This window comes from Dermochelys coriacea, chromosome 24, assembly GCF_009764565.3.
Source record: "Dermochelys coriacea isolate rDerCor1 chromosome 24, rDerCor1.pri.v4, whole genome shotgun sequence".
NCBI lineage: Eukaryota > Metazoa > Chordata > Testudines > Dermochelyidae > Dermochelys > Dermochelys coriacea.
The window spans coordinates 5,678,246-5,703,245 of record NC_050091.1 but is presented as its reverse complement, the minus strand read 5'-3'; the positions used below and the strand labels follow the sequence as shown (position 1 = coordinate 5,703,245).

Genomic DNA, 25,000 nt, shown 5'->3' with positions numbered 1-25,000 from the left:
CCTCCCCGTGCAGGGAGCAACAGCCAATGGGGAGTTAAAGAGACTCCCCCCGTGTGCTGCCTGCTACAGTCAATGAGGTGTCCTCCCTGCTTTGCACGCTGCGGCCCCACCCAAAGGATGGGCTGTGAGATAGAAGCAACTGAGGCAAATCTAAGCAAGGCAGTGCCTTGGGGTTTGCAGGGCTCTGGGTGGGGAAGAAGGGGCAGTGAATGGCCTCCCAAAGGAGGTGGATTGAGAGACCAGATGCAGCCAAACTCCACAGCCTGGTGGAAAAAAACACTCAGCTTGCTATACACCAAAGCCTATCTCCTCCCAGCTGTGGTGTCCCCACTTAGAGAGCTCCTTAAATCAAGACACTGGGACTATTCCATATAGCAAGGTGCAGAAGTCTGAGCTTTATGGCGCATATGCACACAGCAGGACTTAAACCGTCTGGACCCAGTTCTCCATTGCCCTGTGCCTTGCTTGGTCACATGCACCAGGGGATGTAGAACATGGCCAGAGCAGAGAAACTGCATAATTTTGCACCCTCTTGGCTCATGTGGCAGGAGATATTTTGCCAACATTTTGGTTGGGCAAAACTCTGATGGCATTATTTTTTTCCTAGACTAGCATGGATTCGTTTCACCCATTTTTCCTTTCAGGGGGTGGCACTGAAGGCTCACATAGGCAGGATTGGAATCAAGAGCCAATGTGGAATCAGGGAGGCTTCTAACTAGCTGCTCCACGGTTACCATCCCATGGAGGTTTGAAGCCAGTGGGGCTACTCATAGCAATAAATATCTAATCTTTGCAGTACAGTGTTTGCAGAATTAAGGTCTGATCTACCGCCTAAATGCAATTCACTCACCTTCCATCTTTCCTGGCCTCTATTGTACACTGCACTAGAGGTCATACTTAATCCTGATCCCTTTGGTCTCCTAAGGAACACGCTGTCTAGATAGGCTAAGCCCAGCAATTCACATCACTGCCCCCACAAAAAAGTCTTACAAAACCTAATGTGAACAGAAATGTTTTCAAGGAAAACTGAGCCTTGGGGTGGGGTGGGGGGGCACTGCTGGAAACCCAAACACTGCAACCTTGTGGTAGTACTTGCCTACTAGAAAATGAAACAGATTGGACTCCAAAAGGAAACTGATCAATCTTGTGTCATCATCCATTTTAAAATAAAAAAGGAACAAGCATCATAAACTGGGTGAGAAGCAAATTAGATTTTTAAGTTCTTCTAGACTTAATCTTCGAAAATGTTAGTAAAATGGATAAGGATTTGAAGGGGGGGGAGTTGTAATACACACACACACACACACACAAGATATGATCCCTTCTAGCCTTTAGCACTTATTTAGCAATGAATCTGCTTGACTCTCAATTTTAGCTTCATTTGAACAAATAATAATTTTTAAAAAGGCAAATTAAATTTATCCAGGAACCTCTATTGCCCATCACTAATCCCCCAGATTTTGCCAGCTAGACAAGGTCATTCTCAAGCAGCCTGTCTGCTTTTAGCGAACAGCGGCTCACTCCCCAGCCAGGGATTGAAACGTGGTACGAGCCCTAATGCTGCATGCCGGGACAGTAGTTAATATTAGATGTTTTGCTGTATCGCCCCTGCACGAAGCCAATTTGGGTAAAAGGCAGGTGCATTGTCTGTATGCTTGAGGCTCACATGTAAGGTAGGCAGTTTTCCATCCATGTGATGTGTTTTGTCACGGTCCTGGGCTCCTAGCAGGAGACAGCATCCTTCCTATCACAGGACATCAGAGAGGTATTGACACAATGCAACCATGCACAGCGGGAGTGTTGAAACCAGAGGCAAGCAAGATACTGGGTGGTATGAAGCATTCATAATACCTTTCTTAGTTCATACATAGAAGCTTTACATCTAAGTGTTAGAATCATCCATTTCATAGATGGGGATAGTCGTTTGCCCAGAACGACCTGAGATTAGAAGGCAGGTCTCTTGATTTCAAATTCAGCACCCTACCCACTGCACCAGGCTAGGTGGTAATGTGAGGGCCAGATTCAGCTAGACCCGCAGCCTTCTGGGGAAAAAAAAGAAAATCAGATCCTGTTACCACATAAGGCAAAAAACAGACCCTCATTATGCACCATCTGGCTGGGCATCATGCTACAGAAAAGAGCAGTGTAAAGGAAGATTTTAAGGGCTTCAAGGGATGTTTATAATAATCATAACGATTTGCTCTTCTCTGAGCCTCTCAAAGCTCTTTGCAGTCATTGGTTAATAAAAGCTCTCAGCCACCCCAGGCAGGAGGTAAATATTTATTAGCCCTGTTTTATGGCTGGATGGACTGTACACATAGGATTTCTTTTAATGCCCCGGGGAACCTTTTCTAGCACTGAAATAGTGGAGAAACAGGTCTATTTACAGGATTGTCACCATCCAATGTCAAAAGGAGACCAAATCTCCTGTTTTGGTCCTTGGGGCATTGAAAAAAAGCTTTGAAAGACATGACAATGTTTTCTCATGTTCCGTCTGTATCCACCTATCGTCTCCCCTTATGCTTAGATCTACGGGGCACAGCTGTCTTTGTTTGTACAGCACCATGTACCGTTGGGTTCTGGTCCATGACTAGAATTCCTAGGTGCTACCATGATACACGTGGTAAGTAATCAGGACTTAAATACAAAAAAATTGATCAAGATTTTTAAACGCCGTTCGTTATTTCAATGGTTTTGCTTGAGGCACTTTAAAGGGGGCTGATTTTCAGCCAGTGGTGAGCCCCTGCCCTCTGAAAATCAGGCCCCTTGTAGAGACAAGCTGGACCCCCAAAAATCACTAACCCCTTTCTGAAAGTCTTAAGGGCTTGATTCTGGTAGCCTTAAGGATATTAAGCACTCACATATAGTCTGTGGGGCCACTGAGTGGAATCAAGCAGATTGATGCCAATAAGGGTGTCAGAACCTGCTCCAAATTCTTAACACACAAATGGGGGGGGGGTTGGCAAGTTCCAGGGGATTATTTGTAGCAGGAGAGAGGCAGAACTCAAGAGTCCTGACTCTTATTCCTTCCACCACATTGAGAGCATTTGGATGCGAAGCAAAGTGTGAGTCAGCTGAGAAAAACAAAAGGAAATGAACCCCGAGAACAGCTGGAGCTCTGGTGTCAAACCCTGATCAATTTCTAGCAAATCTCCCCAGTCCTCGAAAAATACACACACCCACACCCCCCGCTTTGCTATGTTGTTGTTTTTTTTAAAAGAAAACACAGGACTAGATCCTCCGCTAACTTCAATAAGCCACTTCACTCTGAAAAGTGAGCTGTAGCTCACGAAAGCTTATGCTCTAATAAATTTGTTAGTCTCTAAGGTGCCACAAGTCCTCCTTTTCTTTTTGCGAATACAGACTAACATGGCTGCTACTCTGAAACCACTTCACTCTAGCTGACGATCTGGCCCTTAATTCTTTAGGGCTGATGCTGAATCTTACTGGTGAAGAGCAAACAAACAACGAGACAGGTGGTAAAAACAGAAAGGCAAAGTTACATATGAGTCAGAATTCCTCCTCCCTTTCTGCTAGATACAGTTATTATGTCTGAGCTCATGCTCCTGGGATGGGAAGTTGTCCGGATTGGCTGGCGGCTGATCAGCGGCAAGGAGATTGGAGCAAGCTGCCTTGCATGTGAACAGCACTCACTGCCTGCATGCTCTTCGGGGGCGGGGGTGTTAAGTAGTAGTTTGCTTTTCCTCCTTGTGGTTTGGATCAAAACTAGGTCCTCTCCTTGACATCTTGCTCAACAGCAGGGCCTGGAGGTGGGGAGTTGCCAAGCCTACGAATTTTTTTCCTTGAAAGTATTGCAAGAGCAAAAACCGACTCAGTGTGCAAGGGTGTATGTGTGGGGTTGTTTTCCCTGCCTCTTCACAGCACAAACAACACACATTGGGTCATGGGGTCACTGAGTAGCAAGGCTTATTCCTGGACACCCGTTTAGTAACAGACGAGGCACCACTAAGCAACCCAGAGCGGAGGGAACATTTCAGGCATCCCCTGTGCCATGAAGCACAGAGGTAGGAGAACAAGGGGTTTATTGATCAAACCCCAGCCCTGAGTGGTTCAAATGCTTTGCCTCTCAGCACCATGTGATCGAAAGACATTCGGAAATCTACCAACAAAAAGGGACAGTCTGCGTAAAAATGTGAAACTGTCGAGACAGGCTAAGCAGCTCTCGCAGCCTTTGGGTTTTGGTGCTTCCCCTGGTGCAGGGGAGTAGGGGTATTTTTCATTGTTTGTATTATGGTAGTGCTAGGAGCCCCAGTCACGGACCATGACTCACAGTGCTAGGCACTGTACAAATAGAGAAACTGCCAGACTGTGCCCAAAGCATAGTCCATCTATGCTGGCGTTGCTCCACCTTTTCAGGTTGGCAACCCCTTATCGGGAAAAAAAATAAATCAGTCATTTTCCATGACCTCCAGCCGTTCACTTTGAAAGATATAGAACAATGATCCCTAGTGCTTTTCCTGCATAGATCACACAGTGCTTTACAAAGGAGGTCAGTATCATTACTCCCCTTTTATGGGTGGGGAAACTGAAGCACAGAGAGCCAAAGTGACTTGCATAAGGTCACCCAGCAGCACATCCAAGACTAGAATGCAGGTGTCCTGTCTCCCCAGCCACTCCAGTGGCTAACCAGTTAGGCCACACCACTTCCCTATAAGGGGCTTTAACTGATGTGTGTGCCCGGAGAGATAGACAGTGGATGCTTGGAGAGGAAGGGTGTGCAGGGAATGAGATTTTCTTTGCTTTAGATAGGGATAAAATTTTCAACATTTTGCCCCCTGATCCCATTGGGGTTAGGACCCACCCCTTGAGAAACCCTACCCTAGTCGTCCAACACATTGTCCCCAGCAGCGTCCAGTGCCAGATGTTTCAGAGGGAAAGTACCAGAAACTCTGAAGTGCTATTTCTATTACTGTAGCACTGAGAGGCCCCCATCCGAGATCGGTGCCCCCTTGTGCCGGGTGCAGCACAGACACTGAGTGAGAGACAGGCCCTGCCCTGAAAAGCTCACAGTCTAAATAGACAAAGGAAGGATTATCCCCCTCTGACACATGGGGAAACTGAGGCACAGAGCAGGTGAGATTTGCAAAGTTGCCTAAGGGATTTAGGCTCAATGACTGTGGCACCTATCTCCTTCGGAAAATCCCACCCTCAGTGACTTGCCCAAGGTCACCCAGGGAGTTTGTGGAAGAGCCAGGAACTAAGCCCAGTTCTCCTGAGGTCCAGTCCAGTGTATTCACCACAAGTCCTTAGATCAGTGGACCTAGACGGTCAACAATTTGGGACAGGAATCTGGCTGGGCTGTAAAGCATCGAGCATGCCACTGAGGCTACAATACAATGATCCTGATCACCGTTAGCCCAGCAGGATGCCCACTGGAGCTGGATTTGTGCAGTCTTAGGAGTTGCTCTTTGCAGCGCCTGCCAAGGGAGCTGCCCCAGCAGAGCCAGCTATGCAGGGAATCTCTGGTAGCACAGTCTGTTTTCCTGCCAGGGGGCGGGAAATGTGTCCTTGGCATCTCTCAGCAGACAGTCCGAGGCCTGAACACCCTAGCATCTGCCCCTCCAGGGGAGGGGTGTGGCAGTGGGTGCTGGGAAAGAGGCGGGTGGAGCTTACATACTCCTACAGACCAACAAAATTCATTTCTGAAAACTTCTGGGAAGTTCCAATCTGGAGTCAAATTCTGCAGCTCTCTCTCCCCCTCTCGGTGAAATCCTGCATTTATAACATGGGGAGCTTCTTGCATGGACCTCGAAGCACCTTAATCAGCAGCTTCATAACTACACCTGCTCCCCCATGAAGCTTCTGAGTGGTATTACAGCCCTTTTACAGAGGGGGAAACTGAGGCACAGAGAGGCAATTTGATCTGCCCAAGGTCACGCAGCCGGTCATGGGCAAAGTGGGGAAACAGAACCCAGGAGTCCCCACTAGACAATACTCCCTTCCTCTTTGCTTTACACAACTTCTCTCTTGCACCTCTCTACGGGCCTCATTCAGAGTTCAGCTCCCAGTTGCTGTTCGAGTGGGCGTAACCGGACGGCTTGTCTACACTTGGAAATTGACCAAAAATTGCTTTTCCAGAATAGTTATTTCAGTGCAAGCCCCATATTTATGCCGGAATAGCTATTCTGCTCCGTTTCCAAGGGTAAACGAGCCCTAAGAAGAGGTTGCCCTTATAATCGCTAGATCTCAAACGCTTTGTAGGGATGGGGAAACCGAGGCACAGAGCTTGGTTGGGACTAGGGGGTCCAAGGTGTGAGTCAGGAATGGGAGCATTTGCTTCCTAACCCACCCGGTCTCCCAAGGGAGGGGGGGGAAACGGGCATTTCCTGCCCGCTGCATTCGAACGCCAGCCACCTACAAAAGTTTGCCAACCCACCAGGATTGTCCTGGAGTCTCCAGCAATTCAAGATTAATCTTTAATTAAAGATGATGTCACCGGTCGAAACCGCCAGGAATACGCCCACCAAAAGGCAGCCCCTAGCCAGAGGGGAAGGTTTCAACTCTGTTTATGATCAGCCCATAGATGGGGTTTTCAGAGAAGGGATTCACAGAATCAGTAGCTGGAAGTTGCCCTGTAAGGTGTCTTTCCCCCCCTCCCCGGGTTGTGACTCATGGCAGGGGTGGGAAACGTGCACCCGAAGCATCAAGAGCAGAAGCTGGGGGGGGGGGGGGTGGAAGAACCAGCCCACAGCACGCGGCCGATGTGTGAGCACCCATGTGAAAGCGGGCCCTGGCCAATCAGCCAGCGCCTGATCCCACCAACCAGCCAATCGGCATCCTCTGGCTCTGCGTGCCCTGGTGAATGGAGCAAAAACAAGCATCCCAGCCCAGCCCGGCTGTGGGAAAGGATGAGTGGGAGGCAGCATGTGTGCCAGACCCCTTAGGAAAGCTGCACAGAGAGAGGAACCAGGCCTTGGAGAGCGGCCCAGCTGCTGCAAAAGAGGCCGTCCCTGGTGGCCAAAGTGCAATGGGCTCAGGGCACCCCGCTGTGGGACCCGCACCTGGGTTCTCTTCCCAGCGGTGTCACTGACTCATAGATTCATAGATACTAAGGTCAGAAGGGACCGTTCTGATCATCTAGTCCGACCTCCTGCACAGCGCAGGCCACAGAATCTCATTGGGTGACCTTTGCAGTCCTGTGCCTCGGTTTCCCCCCTCTGGAAAATGGGGGTGTATTTCTACCCGCTCAGGGGCTTTGAGATTGCAAAAGGGGCCCCGAGCTATAAACAGAGTGTGAGAAATGAGAGAGAGCCACAAAGTTTGCATGCAGAGGGGAACTTCCTGAAGTTTTCGGACAGGGATTTCATTGGCCAGAGCCTCAGGGCATAGGGCAGCTGATGATGAGGCACACACAGGAGCCTCACAGCCTCTCCATAGCATGGTCCAGGGGGTAGGGCTCTCATGTCAGACTGGGGGAGACCCAGCTTCAATTTCTGCTCTGTCACAGATTCCCTGTGTGACCTTAGGCACATCACTTAGACCCAGATCCTTAAACGGTATTTGGGGGTCTAATGTCCATTGATTTGTCTGAGAGTTAGGCACCTCAATACCTTTGAGGCCCTGTGCTTTAATCTGTGTGTGACTCAATTCCCCACTGATACACTGCCCTACCTCAAAAGGGAGCTTTGTAGGGAGGATGAGGTGCTCAGATACTACAGTAACCAAGGCCAGTCTCTGCTAGATCCTGAGCGTAAGGGCTGCTCTGGGCATAAGGCAACTGTGGCTAAGACACTGGATGGAAAAATCAGGCCCCTGGATTTCTAGTTCTGCTTCTGGGCAAGTGAGATACTGACTGTAGAGAGAATTAGGACCCGTAAATCATCAGTGTCTAGGTAGCACTTGGAGACCCTGGCATGGAAGGTGGCAGAGAAAGCACCGGATTTTCAGAGAGGTGCTAAGTACCCCACAAGGCCAGGGAGGCTCAGCACTTCTTGCAATCAGGGGTATAATGAGGATACCGCCACCAACCTGAGTGATGCAAGGAAGGCAGGGCAGGAACAGAGATTGTTCCCTATGCTGAAATTCCAGGTAGTCGCTGGTATTTCCACAACCGGTTTCTGTTCGCTTCACGAAGCTGAGACATACACAAATCCCAGGATGAGTCAGTTATGTGTCAGCCACTGTGCCTGAGCGCATAGCCTGAGGTAGGAGCCTCTGCATAGCTAGGCCGTGGACTCACCGAGAGCACTGCTGTAACAAAACCAGGCCTGGGACACTGGCTGCTCATTCCCTGCCTCAGTGCGAGTCTAAGACACCCCCCGATATGCTCTTCACTCCAGCCCTGGGCAAGCAATTCCCCTCCCTACAAGGAGAATGAGAGCAGAACCAGTCCCCTCACCCGTCATGTCTTGCAGCAAGACCTGCTCTGGGAACCTGCATCTCATTTTATCTGAGAATTTAGGGAGTGTCAGACAGTAGCCCTCAGCCCCTGGCAAGCCTTGGACTTGGTTCTAATATCCTTGCCCCTTTTCCCAACCATAACATCCCATTCTTGCACTAGCATCGCCGCACTGCCAAATGGTAGCAAATATTGAGGGCCTTGCACATGACCTGCTCAGTGGAGGAGAAATTAGTGAGCAAATGCTAGACACTTACTAAATGTAACTGATTTATACACACACACACACACACCCCAGTCCTGGAACAGAGGTGGTCAAACAGCATGCAGGGCTAGTCATTCCTCCAAGAATCTCAGCCCAACCCCAAAGCCTGGTTCCAGAGAACAGCCCTGTCTCCAGTAATAGCTCCAATCAGAGCCTAAGGCAGAGCCAACTGTTCCATCTATACAGAACTTTTTATAACCAAGATCTAAAAACTTGTTCCCACATGAAGCAAAATAATTTGGAAGGTGCACAACAGCACCACCTGTTGACACATGCAATCACCACAACTCTGCAGCACATTTTGTGCCAAAGGATCCTGAAGCACTTCGCAAACCATACAGGGGTCATGCCACCTACCTGTGAAATGCAGCCACTTCTGGGATGGGATATGGCAGCTGTTTAACACAGGGCAAAGCAACAATAGAAGATGGCCTCGGACAGGAAGCGAAATATACTGTATAGCCAGTTGAAAATGCTGGGCAAATTTAAGGGGGCAGAAATGTTGTTATCCTAACTAGAATTTGGCCAGGACACCGGCGCTACGGATGCATAAGGCGGCAACAGGATTTTAAGAGACTAAGATCTTAGTGTTATGACTCAGTGGAAAGATGGCCCAGTAGCCCCCAAGCACTCAGAAAGCTGCTCATAGACCATAGCGATTGTCAAGCTTGAGGGGCTTTGTTGGAAGAGCACCCCCCTATTGATTCCTGAGTACTACTGTCTGCAGCACACCAACCCCTTCTGGGCAATGATTCCGGACTGACTACGGAGTCACCAACAGGTCCTGCAATACCTTGGTTTCTCTCCGACTCAGGGACTAACCACACCTGTCCCTGTTTAGCTTTGGAGATCTGCTGATCACACCCTCTGAGCTTCCAGAACTGAGGCTGAATGGAGGCTAGAGAGCAGGACGCCTCAAGCAGAACATTTTGGGCACAGAGAAAATTCAGTATCTTTGTCCAACATCTGCACATGCGACATAAGCTCTGCCTGGCTCAGCCCAGCCACTCTTTGATTGGAGATGGGCCTTTATTCACCTGATCAGCCATGCATCAGCCGCATGCTGCTTGTTGACTTTAAAAAAAGCCACCAGTGACAGGTCCCCTCCCTATTTGCATGTTAACTGCATGGCTATGATCTATGGTTATTGGGCAAGAAGAAAAAAATAACCACAGCCCTGAAACACACGTAGCAACCAGAACTCTGGCCGCGTACCAGCGGAGATAGGCAACCTGCAAAATGCACAAGGTGCACTTGCGATTAAAATCCCTCACTTGCCCTTTCTGCAGAATACAAAAACGGGGGGTGGGGGGGAGCTGAAAGGAGAGGCCCCAGTCATTAGATGGATTCAAGGATTACAAACAACCTGGTGAATCCCCAGCTGCAGGCTACAACCTGTGGAACTCAGCGCTACTGGGTATCACCAAGGTTAATCCACAGAACTCAGAGCTGCAGGATATTACTGAGGTCATGCTGTGGTATTCATATGTATGGGGTATTCTAGATGAAGCATATTCCTGAAGTTGTCCTGCAGAACATGCTGCTATGGGGTATTAATAAAGACAAGCTATGGAATATGTTGCTGTCACACTGTGCTCCTGGATGGGTTATCAGCTGTGGGGATTGAACCTTGGCCTTCTGGATCTTAAAGTATGAACCACTACTTCCTGCATTAAAAAAGCAACCTCTGTTACCCCAGCTGGCAGCAGGCTTTATGTGTGGTCCAGATCCCACTGGAGAAGGACAGAGCAACACATGGAGTGGGTGTGGCTTACACTGCTGCAAATTACTGAAGTTAACCTATGGTCTAGCTACTGTAGGGTATAATTGAGAGTAACTTCTGGAACTCCCTACCGCAGGATGTGGTGGAGGGGTGAAAATTCCTTAGTGAGCTCACACCAAAAAATTGATATTCATGAGTATCATCTGCAGTGCCAGGAGATAGGGTAGCTAGTACAAGGACTATTCATCCCCTCATGTCACCGCATTAATGAATTGTCTTGGAAGAGTCAGGAAGAAAATTCCTCTCTGCCTCCATGGGACTGTGGTGTACAATCAGATGGCACATTTTCCTCTAAGGACTCCTCAGGAGGTCTTGTACTAAGGTGCAGGAATAAACAGAGGAATGCATTGGTGGCTGCATGGGCAGAGCGTCAAAAGCCATTTCATGAAGGTTGGCGCTTACTTTTCAGTCTGCTTCCATCCACCTGCTACTGACCTGCTGGGTGACTCTGGGCAAGTCCCACCCCTGCTCTGTGCCTCAGTTTCCCCTCCCACCCTCTGCCTGTTTAGCTCAAACTCTTCAGAGCAGGCACGGTCTCTCACTGTCTGCGCAGAGCTCAGGGCCCCGATCTCAGTTGGGGCCTGCAGAAAACACTGAAATATAAATAGCGCTGAGCTAGTCCCAGCCCCCTGGATCTAACCCATCCTTGATACTTCAAGGGGGTTACAGTTCGAATCCAGTTCAACTCATTAGTTCCTAGGCTTTTTAGGGGGAATGATTTATACCACAGCTACTGCAGCCTCCTCCATGCTAGCAGCATAACATCTGAGTTATAATGACCCAAAGGGACAGACTGCAGCCTGCCTATAGGATTCATGTAGTTCATTCACCAAGCCTATTAGGGATATAAAGGTTCTGCAAAGGGCATGTCTTCTGCATATCGACAATAAAAAGCCTCAGAATTGCCCCAAAGTTTCGACACCTGAGGTATTAATGAGCTGAGCACCAATGGCATATAGGCAAACACCCTCCAGTGCTACCAGCTGTTGCCATGTTATTGCAAGCCAAGTACTGTACTATTTTGTGTTTTCTGTTAAAGCCCCAGCTCCTGGAGTCACTTGACGTGAGAACTTCTTTTTAAAATGAAAGCTGAGATTTCTGTGATTGCAAAGAAAAATCTAATTGTCTGTTTCATTGGGACTTCAGCCCCATTGGCACCAGGGGCACTGTGGACTCATGTTATCTCTACCGGTATAATCAGTCCTCCAGCTACATTCCCACAATGCAACATTCCCTTCAAGAGTGGCCTGGCTGTCTGGGCTGAAATAGTAACCCTTCCTAGCTAGACACTAATACTTTTCATCAGTAAATCTCACAGTGTTTTACCAAAGAGGTCAGTATCATTGTATCCCATTTTACAGATGGGGAAACTGAGGGACAGAGCAGGAACACAAATTGCCCAAGGTCACCCAGCAGGCCAGTGGCAGGGACAGGAAGAGAAGCTAGCTCCCATTCAGCCCCAGTGCAGTGTTCTATCCACTAGACTATGCTGCCTCCCTGGCAGCAACTTTTGGAAGGGATATTAAAGGTTGAGCCTCAGGGCTTAAGCCAATCTCTATTAGAGATCAGGATATGACCTATGTGGGGGGGGGGAGGGGAGAGGAGGGAAAGTGATTATCCCCCATCTGCTACCACAGAGCTCTTGGACCTTCCTCTGAAGTATCAGAGATGGGGCACTAGGCTAGAGGCACCTTAGGTCTGATCCAGTCTGGCAGTTCTGAGAGATCTGGGGTTTATTCCCTGCTCTGCCACAGATGTGGGGCAAATCATAGTCACCCCGTGCCTCAGTTTCCTGACCTGTAAACAAAAGATCATGATAATTACCGTACGTGTGGAGTTATGTTAGTGAGGAGCTCTTTGGAGATCTTTCGATGAAGCGGGCAATCGTCAAAAAACCACACTACCAATGTCGCAAAAATCTCGCAAAATCTTTGGCAAACAAGATCACCTGAAATTCCCCACTGGAGAGAGGCTGTTCCTGGAACAGCGGATCGGAGGTCACTTCTGCAGCAGGAGGATTTATGTTATAGATACCAGATGAATCGGCAGCATACTGGAGAGTGACCTATGCCTCATCATGTATTGTTATGAATCTGAAAGTAGAGGTGAGTTGAGCTATGACTGAGCCTTGACATAGCCTGGGGATAATTAGGCAACAGAAACTGAATAAAAAGGAGCACAGCAGGATGGGGAAGCAAGAACTAATTACTCACAGGCAGGGTTGCAGGACTGTGTCAGCATTTTTTAAATCAAAAAAATCTCTGCCACTGATCTGCTGGGTGATCTTGGCAAAGTCACTTTCCCTGTTGTAATGGGGGTGTTGCTGTGACCCCATGCACCAGGTCGCAATATTCGGAGCCAGGCCCACAGGCCAAGAGCTGCTGCTGCAGGTGATTTTATTTAAAAAAATAAATAAATTATGGACACAAAGAAGAGATGCAGACAAACAGAAAAGTCACAGATACCCACAATGTTTTTACCACCATGATAAATAAGTGAGCTGTAGCTCACGAAAGCTTATGCTCAGATAAATTTGTTAGTCTCTAAGGTGCCACAAGTCCTCCTTTTCTTTTCACTTATTTGTAGCTTCAGAGCTCACAGAGGGCAGAAGTGTAGCCATAGCTCATGATCAGCCCCTAAAGAGCCTCAACGTCCTGGAGCTAGAGAGAATTATGGACAATTAAGTGTCACAACAGGATATGATGCAACCAGGATAGGATGGCAGCATGGTCTAGTGGCTAGGGCACTGGCCTGGGCAACAGGAGACTGCCCTCTGCCACTGAGCTGGTAGGTGACTTTGTGTTGAATACTTTCCCTCCCACTCTTTGCCTCTTGTCTATTTACACGGCAAGCTCTTCAGAGAAGGGGAAAGCAAGAGCCAATTACTCTTACGATATGCTAGGTGCTGTACAAACACAAAGGGTCCCCATTTGCTCAGGGCCTCTATGTGCCATTGTAATTATAATAGAGATGGGTTGCAAAAGGACTGATCCCAAACCAAATCCCCTGAATCCAGCCCCACCTCGGAGCTTTGAGGTGTTTGTTGCTAGATCCCAAGTCTGAGCTTTTAGCAATAGCCTCTGTCATCCTAATCAGCCGAACCAAAATGTGCCATGGTTTTCAGTGTCTTGGTCTGAATTTTGCAGCAGGAGTGCACTTCTGATTCTGAGTGTCCGGGGCCTCACGCAGCTAAGAAACCTCAAAGAGGACAGGTAAAAAAAAACCAAAAAAAAATCCCAGTTCCTCTGCAGCTTTCCACCCCCATGGTTTTTGATCATGCTCTTTCCGCTTCTTCTCCACATGGAAACTAACCTAGTTCTCATATTTGTTCTAAAATATTTCGGGGTTTGGATGAAATTTCAGCCTTCAAATTTTCACTTTAAAAAAATTCTCTGTAGAAAATTGACAAATGTGAATTTCTTTCCATTGGAATTTTCCACAGGGGGGAACAAACCAAACATTTTCCACCTAGCCCTACCCCTGCCCCATCTCCTCTAGTGAGCCATAAAAGAAAGCCCCTCACTCCAATATCAGCCTGATGAGCCTGTCTTAAAACCCCCTCCCAGCTCTAGCCTGGTGCTGGCAGCTAGATTTAAAAGCAGGCGAAGGTGGGTGGAAATAAGGGTCAGAAATATCAGAGAGTGTTAATGGCAATGAACCGTCAAGCAGCCTCAATAGTGATTTCTTCTCTGGAGTCGGTGGTGGTGGGACCTCACCGTCATCCCCCAGTCCCACGATGCAGGTGAGGGCATCCAGTGCTGGCTCCCACATTCCTGACTGGCCAATGGGCGTCACGTGAGCAGAGTGGTTCTTTCAGGGTGGTGGGCAATCTTCTCGCTGATCTGGGCAAGCTTCCACCTCTGGTGCGCTGCGGTTTTCCTCGTTAGAGAATGGAGCTTGCGAGCAGCCTGGAAACGTAGCCAGCAGTTGACTCCCGGAGGTTAAAGCCCAAGGGAGTCTCGGCCCAGTCTTCCCCCCCATAGGGCATTCTTTTGGAGCCATCAGTCTGATAAGGAGGTGGTATGTATCCCTCTGCCTTCTCCTGCTCCTTCAGCATCCTTTGAGGTTTCATGGCACTTCTGAAGAGCAGTGCACCTGGCAGCATGGCGCCCCTGGGGTCCACACTGCTATAGAGGGGAGAGTGTCCCCTCCTGAGCCACCCACCTCACTCCCTGAAGCGCAGTGCCCTTAGCATGCTGTGTGACATTGGCATTAGCCCCAACTCAGAGGGAAGAGTCCCCATTTCTGATTCACCAACCACAGTTCCTGCCCCTTCTCCATTGGGCCAGTACCGACTCAGAGCGCCCGCTAGTGAATCACCCATGCAGCTGCCCTGCTGGGGTGGGTGATGTTCTGGTGAAGTGAAATTCTCCGGCTGGGGAGAGAATCTTTCTTGCCTGTTTGTGTAGTTGAATTTAGCTCTTAATTTAAAAACAAAAACCCGTTGTTTTCCTATTTCACCCCCGTCTCCTAACTCCCATCACTGTAAACTCAGCAGCCAGCAGGTGGAGTGGGGTGCTGCATCCCGTGGGAAAGGCAAGGTCAGTCAGGAGCTACGGCCAACCAAGAAGGAGACTGAAATTAGCTGCTAGGATGCTGGAAACATAAAAGGTTGGAGGGCATCTTGCAAGGCAGGTAGAGACCCAGAACAAGGCTGCTGCTACAGGCACTTGTTCATCATGATGCCCTCGCTCTATTCCTGGTGCGCATGGCATGTTTCATAGGCAGCATGCAGTTTTCCTGCTCACCTGCCACTCTGTGGAGATTAGGGGCCCTGGAAAGTATCAAATCCCTTCCCCAAACCTCTGCCCAGCTCTCCAGACAGAGGTGGGTAAGGGTGAGAGATAGAGACCCACTTAGAGGGCACTGTGGGCACACACACACTTGTCTTGCCCTCCTCAAATAGTTGCAAACTGTGCTCATGGAGCAGAAGGACCTGAACTCTCAGTCTGATTTTGCATCTATAACTCTCAAGAGCTTGGCTTAGTGGCTCTGATCTCCAATCACTGGAGCAATTCGCTCTTCACAACAAGATTGGATCTAGCAATGAGGAATCTTCAAAGAGCCTCCTTCTGAGCTTGCCACACTGAAAAGGGGCCATAGAACAATCTACCGGTCCCTGCAACCGATGGAGGGGACAGAATATTCCTTTGCAATTAAAATACAAAGTAACTAGAGCCCTTGTCCCAGGAATTCGATATCCTGATGCGCACACACAACCCTGCTGTTTATCGTGCGGAGGAATCTCCCCCTGCTCACAGCCTGCTGAGGTCATGTCTATGCTAGAAAGTTTTACTGGTCAAATTTCTCCCGCCATGGTTCTCTCACTAGCGCTCCCATATTTGGGGCTGCTGCCATCGGTGCAGCGTGTCCTCGCCGCTAGAGGTTCTATTGGCAAAAGACGCGCTGCACTGCCAAGCTCCCCACCCCGGGTCTCCAATGCCAGAGCCATCCCAGCACCCCCAGGACTGAGAACTGTGGGTGCATCCAAGGCAGTGTGGAGGGAAGGCAAGATTTACCAGTGAGGCTTTGTCACACAGAGCAGGCAGTGGGTTACTAAGGGAAGAGAAATGCCCTTCCTTAAGGCCAAAGGGAGCAGAGATCAGTCACGGGAGAAGCATGGGACGCCTGACTGGGGGAATCAACTGCTCATAAACACACCCACTCTCGCTATCGATTTGTGTTTATGGCTTTCTTGGAAACCATTAAACTTGGTAAGAACAGGCCCTGGAATCATTCACCTCTTAGTCACTGGATCAAAGGCAGGTCTATTTATTGACAGTTCTTCACTCCTCCCCAATTATCTGAGCCCCTAACAATCTTCACAGATTTAGCCTCAGTCCCCCTGGCGAGGTAGGCCAGGGATATGATCACCATTTACAGAGGGGGAACAGAAGCAGAGAGAGACAACCCTTGACACGCAAGGAATGAAACCCCTGATTCCTAAGTCTCAGGCGAGCGCTATAACCACCAGGCAATCCTGCCTCTCTCCAAACAGCCTCAGCTGATGGCTGTTCTATCGAGTAAGTTTGGTGTTCTCAGCCCAGCTTCCAACTGACAAGGACACAGTTCACCCAAAGCCCTGACCCAGGTGCGCCGGGGTCAGTATGAAAAAACCCCCAACACCACCATGGTACTGACAGGCCCCCAGGTCAGCAGCCTCAGCGGGGAGGCCAATGATTGAATGGAGACTGGACTTCTCTCTCCAAGGCAGAACTGAGGCCCGAGAGTAGGGATGTGGGATGGGGGGGGGTTTAGGGAAGAGGGGGAGAAGGGAGCTCACCCTGCTACTGCCCTGTGGATAAATAATACAGCGCTTCTCATCAGTAGATTTCAGAGCACTTTACACAGGACATCAGTCCCATTTTACAGATGGGGAAACTGAGGCACAGGGAAGTGAAGTGACTTGCCCAAGGTCAGCCACCACAGCAGAGACAGAACCCTCAAGACCAGAGCCCCAGGATGGCATGCTATCTGCTAGGCCATGCTGCTTCTTGGTGCACTTTGCTTTGTCCACCCAACATTGTTCCCACAGGCGCTAACAATAAAGCACCCTCCTCCCCACCTAAACGTATCCATTTCCAAATAGTCCTTGAGGCCTCTAGAAAAGGAGCAAACATTTCCTTTCTGGTTAATGATTCTTTAGAAAACAGGCCAGCGGGGGAAGCTGGGTAGGATGTGATTTCAGCCCAGCCCCCACCTAGCAGAGGAAAATCCCTCCCTAGAATTGAAACAAACCTTGGACAAAGGAAGAGGAAAGCGGGACGATGACAGGACAGGAAACTCCTGCTCTGCAGATAGCCATACAAAACCTGCCCTTAATTCAGTCTGTAGGAGGCTGAAGGCACTTGGTGTTTCCACAGGCAAGAAGCCAGCAAGGCCTTTGGCCAGGAGGAGGGGAGAGGCTTTTGTCCTGGTGTAAGGAAAAGGACAAAAGAAAGAACCAACGTCAAGTATCCAGGCAAGAGCACGGTGCAGGCGCCTGCTCGGTAATGGGGTGCAGCCACCCTGGTCGGGACACGGAGGCTGCCATCTCTACAAATGTGCTGAGGGCAGGGAAGACAAAGGCAGTAATGTTTTCACACACAACTCCCGCCCCGAGGTATTTGGCTCCGGGTAGCAGTTCAGACCCCTAACTTGCTGGGTGACTGTGGCCAAGTCACTGCCCCATGCCTCAGTTTTCCCATCTGTACAATCATAGAATATTAGGGTTGGAAGGGACCTCAGGAGGTCCTCTAGTCCAACCCCCTGCTCAAATCAGGACCAACCCCAACTAAGTCATCCCAGCCAGGGCTTGTCAAGCCTGACCTTAAAAACCCCTGAAGGAGGAGATTTCACCACCTCCCTAGGTAACCCATTCCAGTACTTTACCACCCTCCTAATGAAAAAGTTTTTCCTAATATCCAACCTAAACCTCCCACACTGCAACTTGAGACCATACTCCTTGTTCTGTCATCTGCTACCACTGAGAACAGCCTAGATCCATCCTCTTTGGAACCCCCTTTCAGGTAGTTGAAGGCTGCTATCAAATCCCCCCTCATTCTTCTCTTCCGCAGACTAAACAATCCCAGTTCCCTCAGCCTCCCCTCATAAGTCATGTACTCCAGCCCCCTACTCATTTTTGTTGCCCTCCGCTGGACTCTTTCCAATTTTTCCACATCCTTCTTGTAGTGTGGGGCCCAAAAACTGGACACAGTACTCCAGATGAGGCCTCACCAATGCTGAATAGAGGGGAACGATCACGTCCCTCAATCTGCTGACAATGCCCCTACTTATACAGTCCAAAGTGTCATTAGCCTTCTTGGCAACAAGGGCACACTATTGACACACATCCAGCTTCCCGTCCACTGTAACCCCCAGGTCCTTTTCTGCAGAACTGCTGCCTAGCCACTTGGTCCCTAGTCTGTAGCAGTGCATGGGATTCTTCCATCCTAAGTGCAGGAATCTGCACTTGTCCTTGTTGAACCTCATCAGATTTCTTTTGGCCCAATCCTCTAATTTGTCCCTCTGTATCCTATCCCTACCCTCCAGCATATCTACCTCTCCTCCCAGTTTAGCGTCATCTGCAAACTCGCTGAGGGTGCAGTCCACACCATCCTCCAGATCACTAATGAAGATATTGAACAAAAACGGCCCTAGGACTGACCCTTGGGGCACAATGGGGATAAGGATACTGCCCTCCTTTGTAAAACGCTTTGAAATGTACAGAGGGAAGACACTCTGTAAGAGTGAGGCAATTTTAGTCTCTAAACTTCCCTGCTCTCCATCTCAGGCCCATCTCTGTAAAGGTCATCACCAAAACAGTGTAAATAACCCAGCATCGCCCACCCCTGCCTTGCCAAAGGAGCTGATGCTGCGTGTTCACCAGCCACCACACCGCTTCCTTGGCCTGCAAGGCTGTGGACAGCATGTTCTCTTCTCCCGGTTGTTCCTTTCATACCACGAGACTGAAGCGCCCTCTGTGGAGCCCTTGCAAGCACCTATTCTACAGCTTCGCTTAGCTCAGCAGGTCTCACTGACGAGAGTAGAGGAGGAAACTTTTAACAGCCTCTTTCTGCTGAATAGCAGTTTAAAAATATGACAGTGCAGGGTTCAACAGGGTTAGACACCCTCTTCTTTTTAATCCTGAGTTACAGGAAGAGGAACAGAATCTGCAGTGACAGCTGCTAGGGGGAGAGTAACAACAACTGGATATGGGGAGACAGCATAGACAACCCATGGAACTCATGGCCACATGCTATTAATGATATTAACCTGTGGAACTAGCTGAGGCAGAGGATTATTGAGGTTAACTTATGGAACTCACTCCTCCCTGACATTAATTAGAGCTGGGTAGAGAACAGGAATTTCATTTTGTGGCAGATTTTGAGATTTCAAAACTTGATTTCATTCCAATTTGGACCAAACACCAAAAATTTCAAAATTCTCCACCCATTTCAACAAGGAGCCAGGGACTGGAAGGTGGAGGGGCGGTCTCACCTAATGGTCAGACCAGACATCTAGAACGGGGAAACAGGAGCAAGGGTTAAGGCCAAGCCAGAACCAGAAATCAGAACTGAGAGGGTCCAAACCAGGTTACCTGGAAAGGTAGGAACAGGGCTGGGCCAAAGACAGAAGCTGGTACAGCCAGGGGGCAAATATTTTAAACAGCCAGCCTTCTGCTCTTGCTGCTCTTAAGAGCAGGTGTGCTGAGCCCTCAGCCAGTCAGGCAGCTGGGCCAATCTGGAGGCTTAACTGGGCCCAGCTGCACTCGTTAGACTGGCGGTTAAGCTGGCAGGTAAGCGGCTAGCAGTGGGCTCTTCCATCTGACAGAGCCGGGACAGTCTGCACGGTGGGTCCTCAGAGACAGGGTAACTGGAAGCCCTTGGAGTCTGGGACTTTGAGGAGCTGGGAGCCAGGATTCACAGGGTGCGTCTACACAGGGATAAAAGACCCATGGCACAGCCATGTCTGGCCTGGGTCAGCTGACTCAGGCTCCAGGGCTAAAAATTGCTGTGTAGGCATTTGGGCTTGGGCTGGAAGCCCGAGTTCTGGCACCCTCGCAGAGGGTTTTTATCCTGTGTAGACGTACTCTCAGGGCCTCCAGGTTCCCAGCCAGATGAGCAGGCAGGGAACCGGCTCCATCAGAAACCTGTCCATTTTCTGGCAGAATTTCACGGCAATCGACGCCGGCGTGCAGAATGTTTCAGTCGCCACAGACTGACCAGTTCCAACCCCGTCACCGTCCCTGCCTCCGGCTGTCCTTGCCGGGCTGAGGGGGTCAGCCACATGGGCACCCGGCATGGCCCCGTACCCGGCCACACTGGGCTGTGCCCACCCAGATCTGCTTCGCAAGCGCCAGCCCCCAGGTGAACAGCCGCACCAATAAGAGGGGAGACGAAAATAAAATCCCGTTGTAGGCAAAGAGAGCAGGAGAAAAAGTGAAAGGATCTGGCCTGTTGGTCTTTCGGAGAAAGCCAGGGAATGTTTTCCTTTCACACCGAGTCATGGGTTGCGAAATCCATGCCGTTGCTGGGGCGGGGAATGACTAACTCTGTGGTTATGTAACTGGCTCCGAGGGAGGGCAGTAAACAAGCAGGGCCCGGGTGGGAGCGGGACCCCAGCGGTCTACCTGGGACGTGGTCGTCTTTGTGCAGGGAGACACAGGCTGGTGACGGGGACAGCCCTGGAGACACACGGGGCCCGATTCTGAGTCACATCACAGGCCTGGTTCTCTGGTTACGTGGTTGGCATCATTCTCAGACACAGCCAGGCTCCGCTTGGCTTCTCTGGCAGTGTGAGGGGCCGCCTGAGAGTGGGTGAAAACGGCCCCCTGAGAATCCCCCCTGCACCTCCCCGGCCGGTGTGGAGCTGTTAGCATAAGGGTCCTGCACCCCCCCACCCCCGGTCCCAATGTAGGGGGCAGAGTAGGGTGTGGCCTGAGCACGTGCTGCAACAATTCTCTGCTCCCGGGGGGCCATGGGTAGGGTGACCAAATGTCCCGATTTTGGGGTTTTTTTCTTATATAGGCTCCCATTACCCCCTACCCCCGTCTCAATTTTTCACATTTGCTGTCTGGTCACCCTAGCCATGGGTATCAGTGTGTGATCCAGAGCAGGCTGGAGGCTGCCGAGCCCAGCGCTCCGTGGGTTAATCCAGCACCAGGGGGTGGATATGGGGAAGGGATATCAAGGGCTATGGAGAGCTTCCCCCTCAGTGGGTTATTACAGTGCCTGCCTGATTGATGACAAGTGGGCCACACAGCGCTGGGGAGAGGAACAATTTCCCAGCCTTCCTGCTCAGCCAAGTATCTGTCCCTGATCATTTCTGTCAGACAATTACTCCCTCGCCTCCCTCACCACAAAGGGCCGGCAGATGGCTTTGAGAATTTGCAGCCACGCTGGAGTGGTTCCATCTACTGCGGCCACCCGGTCTCCTTAGCACAGGTGGGAGAGTGCTTATCAGCAAGGAACATTTGCTGTTTGGCCCTTGGGAGGCTGAGGACATGGGGGCCTGCGGACGTGCACACACACACACACATGCACTTACACACACATGCATGTACACATGCATGCTCATACACACACACGTGCACATGCACATACTGTACCCACATAAACATGCAAATATATGTACGTGCACACACAGACACAGGTTAAAACAAACAAAAGGAAGTATTTCTTCACACAACACACAGTCAACCTGTGGAACTCCTTGCCAGAGGATGTTGTGAAGGCCAAGAATATAACAGGGTTCAAAAAAGAATTAGATAAATTCATGGGGATAGGTCCATCAGTGGCTATTAGCCAGGATGGGCAGGGATTGTGTCCCTAGCCTCTGTTTGCCAGAAGCTGGGAATGGACGACAAGGAATGGATCACATGATGATTACCTGTTCTGTTCATTCCCTCTGGGGCACCAGGCATAGGTCACTGTCAGAAGACAGGAGACTGGGCTAGATGGATCTTTGCTCTGACCCAGTATGGCCGTTCTTCTGTTCTTATCCTTGGCTGTCCAGTATAAATTGACGTAGCTCCACTGAAGCCCTGGGGCTCTGGCAATGAACCCAATAGCACTATCTCAGTTTACACCAGCTGGGGAAAGGGCAGGAAACCCCTAGATGGCAGATTTTTAGGCCCAGGTTTTCAACTGCTCTTTTGATTTGCCTTCGAGCTTTTCCAGTTTCTGTCTGTAACTGCAAGGGCTAGGAACTCTTTTGTGTTTTTAAATAAATGATGAGATTCCCACATGACTCCAAGAGCTGGGCCTTTCTGAGAAACAACACCCCAGCCTTTGGATTCAGATCCAGTCTTGGTATTAGGAAAAGGAGTACTTGTGGCATCTTAGAGACTAACAAATTTATTAGAGCATAAGCTTTCGTGAGCTACAGCTCACTTCATCGGATGTGGCTCTATCTCTGGGTTTAGTCCTCCTCTAGCCTTTTTTCCTTAATAGACTTCAATTTTCTCTCTTTGATGGGCCACATGGGGAAAGAATATGTTCTGTTGGGGTGGGGGGGGAACCGGATGGCTGAAAGAATTGGATGTGGGTTATGGAGGCTTTGACCTGTAGGTCACCAGCATGTAGGTCAGGAGCGACTGAAATCTCTCCCCATCTGATAGCTTGGGCAGGGACTCAGCTCTGTTTCTAAGGGACATCTACGTACCTGATCCTCAGAGCTCTTGAAGTCAATGGGACCCGCCGGTGCTCAGCTCCTGGGGATCAGGCCTCCCATATCCCCAAAACTCCCCAGCGTTGGGGCAGATCTTCCGTAGGGTGGAGATATGCGGACATATCCCAGCTGAGGTTCAGGACCACTGGGGCAGCCAGGGGGAATTATGGGAACACTGCAATGGCTGGGCCAGCCTATGGATCGGAGGGGTGGGGGCGGAGGGGGAAGATAGCTGGCACTGCCAGGGTGGCCCCCTTCTTGGCCATGTCAGTGGAAAGAGAAGCCAGGGAGCAAATGGAAAATGCCAACTGAACTCCCCCATGGCACCAGAAGAGGGGGGTGGTCCCTGGGAGCCAGCATTGTCTCCACCAGGTTTCATAACCTGGTTTTGACTTACTGGGCTGGCTCAGAAGATATCTTGGAAACGTCCCTTCCCAAACCAACAGCTACTCCGGATCCCTCCTCCTGGTTGAGTTCCAGGCACTGAATTGCACTAGGGGTCAGGCAGGCTTCCTGTGACTTTGTTCCTGTTTGGTGACGTGGGACCAGATCCCCCGGTGGTGTACGGAGGAGCCTCCAGGGAGCTGGATTCAGACATCCCAAAGCTCAGGTTGGGTTGTGGACCTATTGCTGGTAGATAGAGAGAGATTAGGTGTGGACAAGACTGCATCTCCACTGGTGCTGAGAGCAAAGGCTAGGAAGCCAGGTCTCCTGGGTTCAGGTCACAGCTCTAAGCATCCGATGAAGTGAGCTGTAGCTCATGAAAGTTTATGCTCAAATAAATTTGTTAGTCTCTAAGGTGCCACAAGTCCTCCTTTTCTTTTTGCGAATACAGACTAACACGGCTGCTACTCTGAAACCTAAGAAAGAGTGTGATCTAGTGGTTAGAACAGAGGATTAGGCAGTTCTCTTTCTGTCTCTGGGAGGGAATATAGTCTGAGTACAGCAGGGGAGTTGTTTCCTGGCTTTGCCATTGACTCACGGGCATGAACTTGGGCATGTTTATATCAGCATCTCTGCTATTTCCCCAGTGGTAAGTCGGGGACAATATTAACTCCTCTACTGCACCTCACTGACACATTGCAAAGCCTAGTCAAAGCAGGTTCCTCCTGCTCTTCGAGATCCTCTGCAGAAGCACTGAGCAGGTGATCACACTGGCTGAGTGGCTTTGCCAGGTATCGCTCGCAAAGGGCTTGGACGATGGACAGCCCTGTCATAGCACTGCAGGATGAATCTGCGTTCTGGAAACTAAGGTGGAAGAGGGTTAGCTGACTGGAATGCTGAGGTTCTGAGGGGCATTCACAAATGGGAAAGAAAGAAAGAAAGAAAGAAAGAAAGAAAGAAAAGGGAGAGAACAGCGAAATCATAAAATACAAGAGATCCAGAGCAGTGCCGGTGTTAGTCCTTTGGGGGCTGAAGCAGGGATATTTGGGGGTTTCCCCCATACAACACACACTAAGAATTAATAGAACTGCTCAGGGCTATAAGCAATTTGCTGAGTCTATGCCTAGCACCAGTTCTGATTCAGAGTGAATCCAGCACCAACCTGTCCCATTCCTTTAGATAAAGGGCTGCCAGGAGTAAAGCCCCTGCACTCCGTGCCAGCTCCCCTCCTCTGCTCCTTGGCCCTGGGGGGAGGTAGCTGTGGGTGGAGGGTGAAACAGTACAGGACATTCTGTCTCAGCCACAGAGGCATCAAGGTGCCTGTGAATTACACGCAACTGAGTGATGTTAACAAGCGGTCGGTGCCCCACGTACGCACAGCCAGACTCGGGACGGGGAGTGGGGAGGTTTCTGTGCATTCACTGCTTCACTTTCCTAATTGCTCATTACTTTCACCCAGACTTGCTGCATTGGGGGAGTTGCCCCAAAAGTTAATGAGGGAGGCAAGCTGCAATTCAATTATGTAATTGATTAAAGGGGAGAAGCATCCCAAAGTGCAACCCAAGCTCTCGGGGTGTGCGTGATGGATGGGAGCTGGGAGGAGCTGTCTGCCAGGATCCTTACGTGGACCTTGCCCCTGAAGGACCAGAGCACCTACGGGCATTTCTAGTGGGTTGCAGAGACTTTTCAAGGTTGCATCTAACTCACCATATCTGCAGTGGAGTGATGTCAATTAACACTAGCTAAAAATCATGCCCACTGACTTCCATGAAGCTACGGCCATTTTACACTGGCTGGGGATCTGCCCCTCAGCTTGCTGGTCAAATCCAGCCTGGGTTGGTAATGGTGGGAATTAATCTGCCCCAGCAGGCTGGAGGTGCCTGGTAACCTCATTCCCACCTGAAGGCCATTAGGTGACCTGTGTGAAATAAGTTTGGTGGGTGAAACTTGTCCTGCCACTGTTCTTGTGGATATTTTGCCAGGAAGAGTCCTCGTGAGAGGTATAAAACAGGGCAAATGAAGCAGGCTGATGTGGCCCAGAAAAAAGATCTCCCTCTCC

At 49.9% G+C, this 25,000-nt stretch overlaps 1 long non-coding RNA gene across 1 annotated transcript; it reads right to left on the bottom strand.

The window, feature by feature from the left end:
- Positions 1 to 1,242: 1,242 nt before the first annotated feature.
- On the bottom strand, positions 1,243 to 21,523 carry LOC122457419. The gene is made up of 3 exons (XR_006276958.1): positions 20,519 to 21,523; positions 12,356 to 12,500; positions 1,243 to 2,042 (listed from the first exon to the last, which is right to left on the bottom strand). It is a non-coding gene; the product is annotated as an uncharacterized LOC122457419 (long non-coding RNA).
- Between the last annotated feature and the right edge of the window lie 3,477 nt (positions 21,524 to 25,000).